Here is a 14,799-nt window from a genome sequence, read left to right as displayed (position 1 = left end):
ATTTTTACTTTTCAAATTATGGTATGTAGACAATCATCTCTCCTTTTCTTTCCCTGCCTCATGCCCAGGTGTCACCTGACCAAGCCATCCACAGAGTTTCTAAACTTTCCTCAGATCAGTTCCTCCAAGCTTCTTTGTCATTTGTCAAGATCTATGTTAATACACTATTCCATACTGAACCAAGTTTTCAAATCAATTAAAAAAAATTGTGTTAGAACTCAAACCCCTAAATGTGGCAGAGAACTTTGTGTTGGTATGGTTCGTTCTCCAATACTGACAAGATCTAAGTACTAAATCATCTCCAAGGAAAAGAATCCTACATTGGTAGAAGGATGATTAAATGACTTAATTGGTCTTTTCCATCTCTAGTTTCCATAATTCCAGATAAACAACATAGATATGCTTCCAGACTGACTAAGAGCGTCAGTGCACCTATTCGCTGCCTGTGGCACATAACAGCTTAGTCTCCTGTGAGCTGTAATACTTTGGTCTAATGTTGGTTGTTGGATTTAGCGTGCAGACGCCGGGTGGCATCGATGGCCTGTGACATACAGCAGGTCAGAACAGATGATCTAGTGGACTCTTCTGGCCTTAAACTCTATAAATATCTATTACTCTGGGTCTGGTCCTAATTCTAAAAATGCAACTGTATTCTTGTATGACTTCACACTTCGCTCCAATAATAGCAACGTTTTCCAATAAAAAGTTAAGTGGAAGTACAGATATACAGGGGGAAAAAAGGCAAGTGCAGGGCAATCTGTATTCAAAATCACCTTCATAAGGCACCTCCTTTCTTCAGCCTGCCCCACATTTCCAACCCAAGTCTACCAAATACAGTTCTGCTCCTACTTTATTAAAAGGCCACTTCCATTAAGCAACTAATATTTATCAGTTCTTCCAGCAGTCACTTGGAATCTGCCAAGGAAATTACACTTTTCAAAAACTACAAATTGAACCACTAATCGAGGTTATTTTGAGGCAAGCTGACTACACTGGACTTTGATTAAATACACATTCCTGTTACAACCAGATTAAAAAGAAGCTGAAGTTCTTATTTTTATTTTTTTGGATTCTTGTGCACTGAATCGACAGGCTGAGTCTAATTATGGCCTTTCTCCCGAACATTGCAAGAGTCAACATCAATCGTTAAATATCACAACCCAAGAACATTTTGGGCTTAAATTGTTGTTTAGAATTTTTGTCTTTTAAGTGGTTTCAACTGAGCTTTGAAGTTAACACCTCCCTTAACAAGAGAGGAGGAAACTAACATCTGCTAGAGCTATTATTCAGGCAGTTTAGTCATGACAACAGATGTGTATTGATTTAAGTACAGAGGATTATTTAGTTTCAAGTGTAAATGTGAAGTTTTGGCCAATGGGGTATCAAAGCTCACCCCACAGGCAAGCAGCAGCTAGGAAGCACAGACATATTTCATAAAGTTCCTGGAACTTCTTGGCCAAATGCATTTTATACCATGTTTTTAAGTAGACCAATGTTTTTACAATATATTTATAAATCCTAGGGCCTTTAACAGAAACACTTAAGTGTCACGGAATACAGTGATGCCCAATTGTTCGTAATTACATATGAAGAGTTTGGTTGGTGTGTGCGTAAAAGGCATACAACCAAGCACTTAAGATTCTATATTAAGGGCATCTCACCCTTCATTAACACATGTCAAGAAAGTTATCTGATGCGGAGAAGAGGACAGAGAATTATAGTTAGGACAAATGAAAGTAAACATTTTTAATGATTTATAGTACAAACACAATGTTTACCATGATTCAGCAACTCAACATTTAAGCTAGGAACAGTATTTCCATGATAAATCCTGGGGTTTGGACATTTATATTGTGCATTTCAAAAATGCATTCGAACTAAAAATTCAGTGCCGAAGGTATTAGCTAAGTGCTTTTTAAAAGAGTTGTTTAGCCATTCTTGAGTAAAAGCTGAAAAGTATGCGACATTCCCATGGTTTCCGATGTTCCCCCCAAAAAGGGAAAACAAGAAAAAAAAAGTATTTGTATAACAGAGATTAATATAGTGAATTCATTGAATTTGTATTTAAAAGTATTTGTATAACAGAGATTAATATAGTGAATTCATTGAATTCTTCTCCAGGTTACCCTTCTCTGAATAAATATTTTATTTTTTCCATCTTGAAAAGAAAGATGCACTTTTCAGATTGGACTGTTTAAATACACTATACAGAAGCTAGTTTTATTAAGGCTAGTTGAAACAGATGTGAATAAATTAAAAAACTACACTAAAAGCCTAGTTTTTCCTTTCAGCAGCAGATAGTAATTTAAGAAATGAGCAGGATTTAAATTTTGATAATAAATTTTAAAAAATTCTGCACAATTCTACTCTAAAAGTAACACCGTTCATCAATATAATCACACAGAATATTAACTCTTAATATTCAGACTAACCAGTAATCATGTTTTTTTAGACTCATAAGATTTATGGCAAAATTAAAGCAAGGATGGTTGAGAAAACAAATCAATTTTGTTCTCAGCTGTTATCAATCCCAACTAGATTATGAGCTATAAATGGAATTATCCAGAATATTTTGAAGATATTTGCTTATTACTTGCAAAGAGACTCTCTCTAGTGTTTTACATAATAAAAGGTCAGTGAAGACACTACGTCCTCAACCCACAGAAGAGATGAAACAACCCTCCACTTTCTTCATGATTTTGTCCCGTTCTGCAAGCTGCTCCATGTGGAGGTGCCTCTGTACCCAAGTAGAGCCCCACTGACTCATGTGTGGAAAACAGCTTACAGGACAGGGACCTAACTATCATCTTCTCCTTATTGAAGCTCTCATAATCCACAGTCTGTACTGCAAAGACAATTGTTATTTAAATAGTTACACCAAAATAAAAAGTATGTTTTGGGGTCTGAAAGTTTAATGACCTTTTACCAGCTTAATGTGATAACTATTTCTATATATTACATTGTCCTTTCAAGTAAAAATACAAAACTATTTTTAGAGACTTAGTTCAATATCTAGTTATACTTGGTATTTTAATGTTAATTAGGCAAAACACAGTTTGTCTCCAGTCATTAACAAAAGTATGCAGATGTGTCACAAAATCAGAACATGGGATTTCAATAAAGCACATCTCATTTTATCTAATATCTTAAATGCATACAATGCCAGATCATCTACTTTACTTTCTGAATTATATTTATTTAAAAAATAAATCCAAATTTAGTACCAAGTCCCAGTTTCCATAAATGCTTTAATCTGGCCAAAAGCATCCAAGCTCTTAACCTCACATTTCAGGGCAAGTAGCTCTCCAACTCAAATGAATGCAAGTAAAAATAAACACATTTAAAAAGCTACATGAACATTTATCATCCCAACACACATAGGTAAGTGTCTGGGGCAGGGCTGTTTGTTGTTTTACTTTGTACCCTTGAATAAAGTATGGGGGGGGAGGGGGAGAGGAAAGCATGCAGAGTTTCTGAAAGGAATTCTTTGGCCTGGGCTATGATATGCCTCTGCCTGATTTTCCTCACAACACTGGCAATATTGTTAACTGTCATAAACAAGGTGTCAAGGACAGTACCAAATTCAGAGCAACTTTTAAATTCTCTCCAGCAACCAAAATTGTTGCAGAGAAGAGAGATAAAAGGAATCAAGGCCAGCAAAATACTGTCTGAGAAGTAGCTAATCCATTTCTATGAATTCTATTATAAAAAGTGTGATGACTTTCCACAAAATATAATGTGATTCACGCCAAGTAGTTTCCCCCTTTCTTGTGGGAGAAGATCTATTTTGCTCAGGCTGCATCTAGGATATTACAAACCCCAGAGAGGAAGGGGAGGGAGAGCGGGCGTTCACAGCCGTTCAGAGTCAATAAGTGTTCATATATCCTATCATTTGGAAACCCTTCCCAAAGCTTAGGGCAAAAACACTGTTTAGTCAAGGAAAAAATGAGAAGAAGAAAAAACCCTGCAATGTGAGTGCATGTGTCATACATGTGGGGGCTGGAGGAGAGGAGCTGTCAGGGAGAGAAACATCTTTCATGGGGGGGAAGGAGAGAGAGCTTATACATAACATTCAGATCAGAGACACAGAACGAGGCATTCACGGCGACAATCAACTTTTCCTTCAGGCCTAACTTACTTGTGCCTTCAAATTTTTCAAAATGGTCAACAGCAGCACCAGCACGCACCCTGCCCTCCCCAGCCCCCGCACACAACAGGGTAGGATCCCGCCGCGTCCTTCCTGCGCTAGTCAGTGTCTCCGCATCGCCCTCAGGGAGCCGCGGGGCCGCCCCCGGGACCTATTTGTGTTACCCTGCGGGCTGCCGCCTGCCTGCTGCAGTCACATCCCGGAAACGCAGGAGGGGCCGGGGGCTCCGCGGCGGTAACCCCGACCCGGTCCCGTCCCAGCCCCCGGAGCGGTCCGGACAGCGCCCCCCGCCCCACGGGGTCACTGCCGGGGGGCAGAGCCACGTAGGCACCCGGTCACCCCCGCGCTGCTCTGACAGCCCCGGGCCCAGCCCCCTGCCCTCCCTCTGGGCCTAGTTTTACCCCTCCCAGGGCCAAGGCTGCCCCCTTCCTCGGGCCGGGCCCGGCTCAGCCCCAGGAGCGGGACCCCCACCCCGGGGAGAGGAGACAACGGGCAGCCCCGACTCACCAGCCGCGCCGGGTCTCCGCTGGTCCGGAGTGGGGGAGGGGGCGGTTCCTCCCCCTCCTAAGCGCGGCAGCCGCAGCCGGACGCAGCCGCCTCCGGGCGCCGAGCCCCGCTCGCTCCGCCGCCCCGAGAGCCGCTTCCTCCGCCCAGGCGCTGCGGGGCCCCGGCCGCTTCCCCCTCCCCGCCGAGAGTCACTTTACTCCCCCCGCCAACATGGCTGCTTCCCGAGCCGCCTCCGCGGCTCCCGACCCCGCTCCGGCCGCCGCCCCCCGAGCACCCCCGGAGCCCGGCCCTCGGCAGGGAGTCGCTCGCCGCCGATGGGAGCCGCGAGCGGGGGCGCGCGGCTGCGGGGCGAGGCTGGCGGCCAGGGACTCGGCGGCGGCGCTTCTGCCTCTTCCAGCGGCTCGCTCGGGGACGGCGCAGCCGGAGCCCAGGAGGGGCAGTGGGAGAGCGGGGCCAGGGCGACACCTAGTGTCTGCGGCGGCCACTGCAGAGCCCGTCCGGCCCAGGGAGCGCCAGGCAGCCAGCTCCAGCTATTGCTGTAAACCAGCAAGTGTAACCCGCCCAGGGCTTCTCCCCACACCCGTCCCCGGAAAGGGGCTCCCCCCACAACATACACACCCTAGAAAGGGGCTTCCTCCCCTCACATCATCCCCCCACGCACGCATCCCCCACAGATAGGGGCTTCCCTACACGCACACCCCTACTGGAACGGGGTTTCCCCTCCAAACATCCCCACACCCCCTGGAAAAGTGCTTCCCCCCCCACCACCACTCCTAAACACCCTCCCCCCCCACACACACACACAGAGGAGAGAGGGTCTGCCCCTGCTTCCAAAAACATACACATCTTTCAGCAGGTAAAGAACTGCTCCCCCAAAATATTTCCCCTACACACATCCCACCCGATGTGGAGAGGGCTGTCCCCCAAAAAGCAACCCTTCCCCTATCCCATCCTACCCAGGAGAAGTGCTGCTCCCTCCAAGACATTCCTCCAAAAACATATGGAAGAGTGGTCTCCACCGTTTTTCCAAAATATTTCTCACACACACACACACACACACAACCAGGTTAGGATGCTGACCTCCCCCTTCAGAACATCCCCTTTACACACATGCCACCTGAGAGAGCTTCCCCCCAAGGAGATACACCCTTCCTGCAAAAGGGAGCATCCCCCTCTCCAAAAGGTCCCTCCACACGTCCTTCGTAGAAGAAGGAGCCTCCCCCCAAACACAGATTATACTCAGGAGATAGAGCTGCATCAGGCTACCGAGGTTTTCCCAGCCACATGGTTCTGCCTCCAGATACACTGCACAGGTGATGTGCAGTTTACACTGGCCACCATGCTGAGTAATACACAAGTCCTGAAGGTCTAAGTAGTTCCTTAAGTGACATTTTAACAGCATGTAAGTGTGTGAACAGTGTGAGCATTTTCTAATTCAGCCTGTTTACCAGCATCTAATAATAATTAATGTTTGCTACTGGAAAAACTTCTATCTGAAGATGGTAAGGTCCCTTCACCTGCCTGTGTGGTGGTGGAAATTCCACCCATTTGGCAGGTTGGTAAACTGAGGCACATGGAAGTGCTGTGACTTTTGCAGCATTATACAATGAATCATGAGCCCTTGTCTTGTGCATTTGTCACAAAACCATACTTCCCATATTTGTACCTGCAATGCTTCTTTTCCCTTTCTCTGACTCACAATTTCTACTCCATTTCTTCTTTTCAGTGGCTGTTTCCAGTTCCCTACTTCTCGCAGTCAGTCCATTGTGTCCCTGAATTTCTTTGTAACCCTTCTGCTCCTACCCCCTGGAGATTAGTAAGGGCCAGGAAGTAGCACTTCAGGCTCTGTATTCTTCCCCACTGATTCATATTTTTTACATTTCTAATATACAGGAAGTGAAGTATCATGAAAAGACCAGATCTCACTTCATTTTAGTGATTTCTTGATGGTCTGAAAATGTCAGTGAAGTACAAATAAAAAAGTATTTGAAATGCAAGTACCAGGAAATGTACCCACTGCACTGATGTAACTCAGGGCTCATTGCCTTTTTGGGGGGGGGGAGAGGGGGAGGGGGAGGAGTATTGATTTTTGTTGTCCGTTTGCGTGTTTTCCCTTATTAATTGGCCAAAGTTCAGTGCAAATAACAGCACCTTTCATCAAAATGGATCCACTTGCATTTTACAAACTTTAGTAAATGACTGTACTAGGCCAAATCCTATACTCCTTACTGAGGCAAAACATAGGCCCAGATTCTTTGCTTCATTGAGCTTCAGCTCAGTGTAGGTGTAGATGGAGAAAAAGCAGGGAAACTGTTTATGGTTCCTTGATTCTTATGATGGATCTGTGCTACTCTGTGCCCTGGTAGAGATTGGAGTATCCTAGGATTTGTTCTAACTTACACTAGCTGGCTGCAGTTCCTGAGGGACCATATGACAGCTGAGAAGAGCCACAGAATGCAGCATACTCTGGACAGTCCCTCTACCCAAAAGGGCCAAGTGAAGGGTGGGGTAGCATAGAAGCTGAGTACCAAGGCTGTGTGCCAACTGAGAGCTCCCCTACTCCAGGGAAATTCTCAGGTGTCCAGACCTGGCTGCTTTCCATTCTCTTCGCACCTTTTAGGCACCACAAAGGAGCCAGAACAGAGTAGAGAATCTGGACCCCAACAAAGGGAAATAAGTTGCATTTGCCTAAATAAGGAGTGCAGGAGTTGAACCAGCTCTTACAGGACACATAGGATTCACTTTGCTCATTAATGCAGTACTGTAATCTGAGGTGGAATGCCCAGTAGCTTAGGGCACAAAGAAGAATACCATCCAATTTGGAAGGGCAGAGGGAATTGATGGAGGCAAAATGTGACTGCCAATTTGATATTTATCCAAGACACCAGGATAACACTTTTACTATTACAAAACTAGTGGGATTTTTAATAACTCTGAGAGCAGACAGTGAATCTTTGACACTTCTTGGCACTTCTTTCATCAGACTCTTTCAAGGGTCAGGAACCACCGGAAGTGTCCTGAAACTGTTCTTACTGGATCTCCTAAACTCTGAATAGTAGCACGGTGACCAGTGTTTACTTTATCTTGTTCAATTTGTAAACTCTTCTGGGCAGGGAATGTTATGGTTATAAATTATCATGTAAGTGTACAGCGCTGTATAAATGTTTTATAAGAAATCTTTTCTGTTGGACTACCCAACTATAAACAGATTGAATAAATAGTATTCAACTAAACGGTGTTTCACAAAGGGGTGTGTGTGAGCAGAGAGCTGTGCTATTTATTTAAAGGCTGCAAATATTTTAAAACATTCTGAGGGAGGAGGGTCCTGTTCTGTTTTATACACATTTTTGTCAACCCTTGAAGTATATTGTGATGGGAAAATTAGGGAAATTATGGTATAAGAGAGAGAAAAGAAGCTGAAAAATGAGCAAGTGTGATGGGTCAGCGGAGGCCAGTGAAGTGAATTTCCTGGTGCTATTTCCCTCCTGCCTTGGAGAGTGATAGGTGGCCAGGAGGAGAAATTCTGTGGCAATTAAGGCAGTTGGGAGGGATGGGTTACAGAGCCTGGGCGTCTGGGAGCCTGAGAGGAGTAGGGCATTTGAAGACAGCTGGGCAGAAGGGGCCTGGGAACCACCAGGTGCTAGAGCCAGAGTGTGAAATTGTGACCCCATTGAAGTCAATGGTAGTTTTGCCTTTGACTTTAGTGGGGCTAAGATTTCACCATGATAGACTTTTAGCAGCTGAAGTACTTATATCACCTGCTGAAGTACTTATATTACCTGTCAGGAACTGAAGACAAGATTTTTCTTTGATTAGCGTCCCTATGGACTGTAGGTGTGTCTGCGCCCCCGCGCAGCTGACCAGAGAACTTCGGTAGCAGTGGCCGTGGGGCCCACACATGCGCTGTCTCGCCTTGTGCTGCGCCACGAGGCTAGCCAGTGCATGCAGGCTAACCGTCCTAGGTGCTTTCTCTACCCCCCTAGAGACAGAGCCTTTAGCTGTCTGTTAGCGGATTGTTAACTCTTTCATTTGTTAAATTTTAGCTTCTTTGAAAACCTTTTTGCTTTCTTCTGACTTTCTATTTGGCCATGCCTAAAAAGAAAGAAAGAAAAAAAAAGGCCCCTTCCTCCCTGCCCGGACAAGGGTATGCCTGGCTCTCCTGGCTTCAAGAAGTGTCTCACTTGCAGTGAAGTGATCCAGTCATGGACAAGTACCCACAGTGCATCCATTGCCTCACTGAAGGCCACATCCAACAAAAGTGTTCCCTCTGCCAGCAGCTCTGACCAAGATCCCGCAAGGACAGAGAGCTCTGCCAGAAAATCATCTTTATGGATGCAGCTCTCCAACTCTAGCCCTCTAGTGGGTATAAGTCTTCCCCTCAACCTTTGACTTTGAAGGATAGTGGGTCAAAAGACTCCTCTCATTAATTGAAAAAAGAGAGCAAGAAGTCTCCTTAGCGAACCCAGGAAAGCGAATCACCATTTTGCTCTGTGTCCTTGGCACCCAGATCATTCGGTACCCATGCTTCATGGCAACCATCGGTATCTGGCACCTTTGCTAAGCCCACACACCCTTTGGGCACAGGCACTGAATTTTCGGTACAGAGAAGGGCAAACACCCTAAAGTGCTCCCGATACACGAGTCAACATCGGTACTGGCAGTGATATTGGCCCACCTGACACGGGAGAGACAAGTACAAGCAAGGTCTCCATCTCCCCCGATACCACCACTGATGCCAGAATGCTCAGTACTGGCGGAATTCCATCAAACTGGTGACCTAGGCATATTGGAGGCATCCAACTCTCTGCCCCTTGGTATCGAGATCATGGGATATCTCCCAACAATCATGCCATGCCCCTCCACTGTCAAGCAAGGGATACGATAGTGAACCAGAGGGCATTTCACAGTACTCCTCCCATAGGGAACCCACTACCAACAAGGTCCAGGAATGTGCCACCAAATGGCACCCCCACCATCTTGGTACGGCCAGCCATGGGCACCCCCACCAGGCCTTATGCCACCAGAGTGGCCATACTGGGACCCCAGTGCGGCGCAGCAACAGCCTGTCTCCAGGGCACCAATCATTGCCCGAGATCCCTCCAGGCATGCTCTTGGCCACAACATCGAGGGCCTCAGAACCTCAAGAAATGGAGGAACAGGAAGGGGACACAGAAGAGGAGATAACACCTTAGGCCACATCCACCTCTTCACTGGACAAAGTTTAAAGACCCATGCCACCAGCTCATTGACGTCCTTCATGTTTCATCCACTTCAAAAATCACCCTCCCAATCAATGAGGCTATCCTACACCCAGCTAAGATGGTGTGGCACACCCGGCTTCAGTGGCCCTGATGTGCGAGCGGGCAGACAAAAAATTATTATGTCCCCATGAGGCAATCAGAATTCCTATTCACCCACCTGCCACCCAGTTCTATCGTGGTGGATGCTCTGAACTCTCATGGCCAACAACATCTCTCCAGAGCAACACCCTATGACAGAGACTGGAAGCACCTTGATCTCTTTGGTAGAAAAGTGTACTCTTCAGTTCAGTGTACTCCTTACAGTTTCATATTGCCAACTACGAGGTGCTCATGGCTAAATATAACTACACAAATTATAATAAGGTAAATGACTTTATTGATAAACTGCCAGAGAGCTCCTGGGACTCCTTCAAGGCCATCATCCAGAAGGGGCAACTGGTGGAAAAAACATCACTGCAGTCGGCCCTCAACACTGCCAACAGGACTGCCAGGACCATCTCCATGGCTGTGGTGATGAGACAGGCTTCATGGCTTGGGATTCCCAAAGGACATGCAGACCATAGTGGAGGACCTTCCCTTTGAAGGTGTAAAGCTCTTTGTTGAGAAGATGCCTTCTTGAAGGATTTCAAGGCCACCCTCAAGGCCACCCTGCACCACACCAAAGCAAAAGAGATGTTTTAGCCCTCAATACAAGCAATGGCCTTATGCGTCCCAATTCCTGTAATGACAACACTATGAGTCCCAAAGGAAAAGGACAATGGAAGTCTTCCGTCTCCCAATCCTCGACCCAACCACCTGCTCCTAAGCACCACTTTTGGTGGGCAGGTCAAGGTGCCACGAGTCCTCTCCCCACTACTACCTGTGCCCATGCACCCATTTGGCCACCGTTTGGCAGCATGCTACAATGCCTGGGAGCATATAATGTTGGACAGATGGGTCCTAGAAATTGTCAGATCCGGTTACTCCATCCACTTGACCTCCTTATCCCCTCCACAACACCCTTCCCCATCCCTCTTCAGAGACCCGTCTCACGAGAGTCTACTATGCCAGGAGATAGATCGACTCCTGAAGTTAGGAACACTAGAACCAATTCCTCAACATCTACACGGTGAGGGATTTTACTCTTGTTACTTCCTAACACCCAAAAGAAAGGGAGGTTGGAGACCCATTCTGGACCTCAGAGCTCTCAACGAGTTCATCAAAACTCAGAAGTTCAATATGGTCACCTTATCAACGATCATTCCATCATTGGAATACGGAGACAGGTTTTTGGCCCTTGACCTACAAGACGCCTACTTTCACATTTCAATACTACCGACTCTCAGACATTTTCTCAGGATCACTCTGGGGCACGACCACTACAGAGTCCCCCTCTTCAGACTTTCAGTGACCCTGAGAGTATTTTCCAAAGTTCTCTCAGTGGTGACCACTCATCTACGATCATAAGGGATAATGATCTACACTTACCTAGATGATTGTTTCCTCAGACTCCAATTGCTTCAAGAGGCTCGTCGAGCCACCAAGGCGACGATATGCTTGTTCACGGAACGCGGCCTACAGATCTATTCCCAGAAGTCAACCCTCACACCAGGGCAATGTCTGGAATTCATACGGGCTGACCTAGATGCGCTACAGGCCAAAGCCTTCCTACCTCAAGACAGGTTTCTATCCCTGGTCTCTCTTATAGACACAGCTCAATGCATCCCTCAAGTGCCAGCTGGAATCTGCCTCCAACTCCTGGGACATATGGCAGTAAGCACAGTGGTGATTCCGCATGCCAGACTCCACATACGATGCCTACAGATGTGGTTCAGTTCAGTTTACAGACTGAACAGAGACAGTCTGTGCAAACTCCTGACACTACCCACCAGGATCAAGAACTCCCTGGACTGGTGGAAGAACCCAACCAATGCATGCAAAGGGGTCCCCCTTTCACAGGAGTCATCTTTGTCACTCCTTACCACCGACGCATCCCTCATAGGATGGGGTGTGCATTTAGTCTCATAATGCAAGGCAAATAGTCAACTGAAGAGATATCCCTGCACATCAGTCTCCTCGAATTCAGAGCAGTCAGGAATGCCTGCACCCATTTCCTCCCTCTGATAACAGGATCACATACCAAAATCCTAACAGACAACATAGCCTGCATGTATTATATCAGCCGTCAACGGAAGGGCCAGATCGCCCTCCCTATACATGCAAGTGATGAGACTATGGAATTGGTGCATCTCTCACAACCTCACCTTGCCTGCAGCTTACCCCCTGGGCATGCAAAACTTGATTGCGGACAAGCTCAGTCACACATTCCCACACAATCATGAGTGGGAGATGCACCCATCAGTACTTCACAACTTGTTCACACAGTGGGGAACATTGTCCACAGATCTGTTCACCACTTACCAGAACAAAAAGTGTCCATGATACTGTCCCAGGGTGTGGATCAGACAGCACTATCTGGGCAATGCTCTCCTCCTCCCATGGGACAAGGGCCTTCTTTATGCCTTCCCTCCGTTTCTTCTTCTGCTGAAGGTCCTACTAAAGATAAAGAGGGATGGAGCTTATGTAATTTTGATTGCTCCCACGTGGCCAAGACAGACCTGGTACCCTTACCTGATGCAGCTCACGACGTGCCCACGGATCTCCATTCCAGCCACTCCACACCGTCTCTCTCAGGACAAAGAGTGTACCATGCATCCCAACCTGGGGATCCTCCACCTCAAAGCATGGATCTTACGTGGTTCCAGCACCTAGAGAGCTCCTGCTCAAAGGAAGCACAGGAGGTTCTACTGCACAGTAGAAAGTCCTCCACACAACACACTTACCTGCAGAAATGGTCCAGGTTCCAGATTTGGTGCATGTCCCACAAATCTCTCCAGTGTCAGCAACTCTTCCACATACTCTGGAATATGCTCTAACCCTTAAAAAAATCGGGATTATCCCTGAGCTCTCTCAGGGCTCACCTAGCAGCTATCATGGCATTTCACTAACCTTTAGAGGGGTACTTAGTACTCTTGCACCCAATCACTAAAAAGTTCCTTAAGGGAATAACAAACCTCTTCCCTCAACCTCGGCTTTCTACCCCCTAGTGCTGAAGGGGCTGACCAGGCCCTCCTTTGACCCTATGGCCACCTGTTCACTAGCATACCTGTAGATGGAAACAGTTTTTCTGATAGCAATTACCTCGGCTCGAAGAATACGAAAAATAGCAGCTCTGATGGCGCATCCCCCATACATTGTGTTCTTCCCAGATAAGATTACTCTCAGACTGCATCCAAGGTCCATCCCTAAAGTGACCTACTCATTTTACATGAATCAGTCTATACCTCTTCCTGCCTTCTACCCCAAGCCTCACCAAGACAATAGGGAGACCATACTACATACCTTAGACGTTAGAAAAGTCCTTGCATTCTAGCTTGATAGGACAAAAGCCTTCAGGAAGTTCCCTAGGCTATTCCTCTCTATGGCAAAAAGGTCTAAGGGCTCAGTGATATCAGACCAAAGACTCTCCAAGTGGGTCTTGACTTGCATCAGACAGTGCTACCAAATTCGAAACATGACCCCTCCAGATTCGGTCTGTACATATTTCATGAGATCGACCTTCTCATCTGTCGCCTTCTTTAAGAAATCTGAAGAGCGGTGACATGGGCATCAACACCTTCGCAGAACATTATGTGACTCTGTCTTTGATGCCATCTTTGGCGCCACAGTACTATCATCTGTAACTAACCTAACTCCGAAGTCCCAAGGAGTACTGCTTGGAAGTCACCTACAGCAGAGCATCCATGGGGCACTAGTCAAAGAAGAAGTTACCTTCTGCAGTAACTATGGTTTTTCGAGATGTGTGTGCCTATGGATGCTTCACTATCCGCCCTCCTCCCTCTACTTTGGAGTTCTCACTTATGACTCTGTGGTAGAGAAGGAACTGAAGATGGTTAGCCCACATGCGCTGGCTAGCCTCGTGGCACAGAACAAGGAGAGACAGCACATGTGCAGGCCCAACGGACACTGCTACCAAAGTTCTTCAATCAGCAGTGCAAGGGCACAGACATACCTATAGTAGAGCACCCATAGGGACACACATCTCAAAGAACCATTGTTACTGCACAAGGTGAGTAACTTCTTCTTTGGTACCACAGAAGTCCCATGGAAGAAGGACAATTTCTCCTCTCAATTGTCTGAAGACTTTTTGTCAGTCTTCTTAGAACTCACTTGTGTTTTACCCCCGAAGTGCTGCCTGGCTCTCTTAATTGGCCAAATGGGCACACCTGTCCTGGCATAGGAGAGCTGGACCCACTTCAGTTACAGGGACCAGCTACCCTGGGACATTTGCTTTCTTAAATTAAAATGTAAGTTTATCTGAAATCAGCAAGACAAATAAAAATAACTACAAGATTGCAACACAAACTGTCAAAAGGCAAGATATGTATAATTAAAGCAGATACCGTTTCTAATTGTGCAGCCTTAACTTTGAAACTCCAACCTTTCCTCACATTGAATTAAGGCTGTGATTTTAACAGGACTTTAACAGCTTCTGAATAATCATTTAAACTTATTATTCCTGTGATTTGTTTTTTATGGTCTCTTGCATATGTGCTGGAACTAGGGGTGCTGCCACACCCCCTGGCTTGAGGTGGTTTCCATCATATGTGGGGTTTACAATTTGGTTCAATGGCTCTCAGGACCTCCATTATACAAATTGTTCCAGCACCCTGGTCTGTTGTGAGTATAGGAGATAATCAGAAATGCCTCTTGACAAAATCCCTGAGTAGTTATTATTAAGCATTTGACACCTATGCAAAAGACAGAGGAAAGAAAGCAAGACACTGAAAAAAGGAAAGAAGTCAGGATCAGATTTTGATTAATTCATGTCAGGAGACTTGTTTT

The 14,799-nt window shown here is 46.2% G+C and overlaps 1 protein-coding gene across 1 annotated transcript in view; it reads right to left on the bottom strand.

The window, feature by feature from the left end:
* Positions 1–4,826, bottom strand: part of CDK17 (cyclin dependent kinase 17) — a 185,991-nt gene extending 181,165 nt beyond the window's left edge. The window contains exon 1 of the mRNA XM_077831986.1: positions 4,655–4,826. The gene's annotated coding sequence lies outside the window, so the exon portion shown is untranslated. The remainder of the gene's footprint in view (positions 1–4,654) is intronic.
* Positions 4,827–14,799: the final 9,973 nt, after the last annotated feature.

This window comes from Eretmochelys imbricata, chromosome 1 (genome assembly GCF_965152235.1).
Source record: "Eretmochelys imbricata isolate rEreImb1 chromosome 1, rEreImb1.hap1, whole genome shotgun sequence".
Lineage (NCBI taxonomy): Eukaryota > Metazoa > Chordata > Testudines > Cheloniidae > Eretmochelys > Eretmochelys imbricata.
The sequence above is the reverse complement of the archived record's forward strand: the minus strand, read 5'-3'. Positions and strand labels throughout refer to the sequence as shown.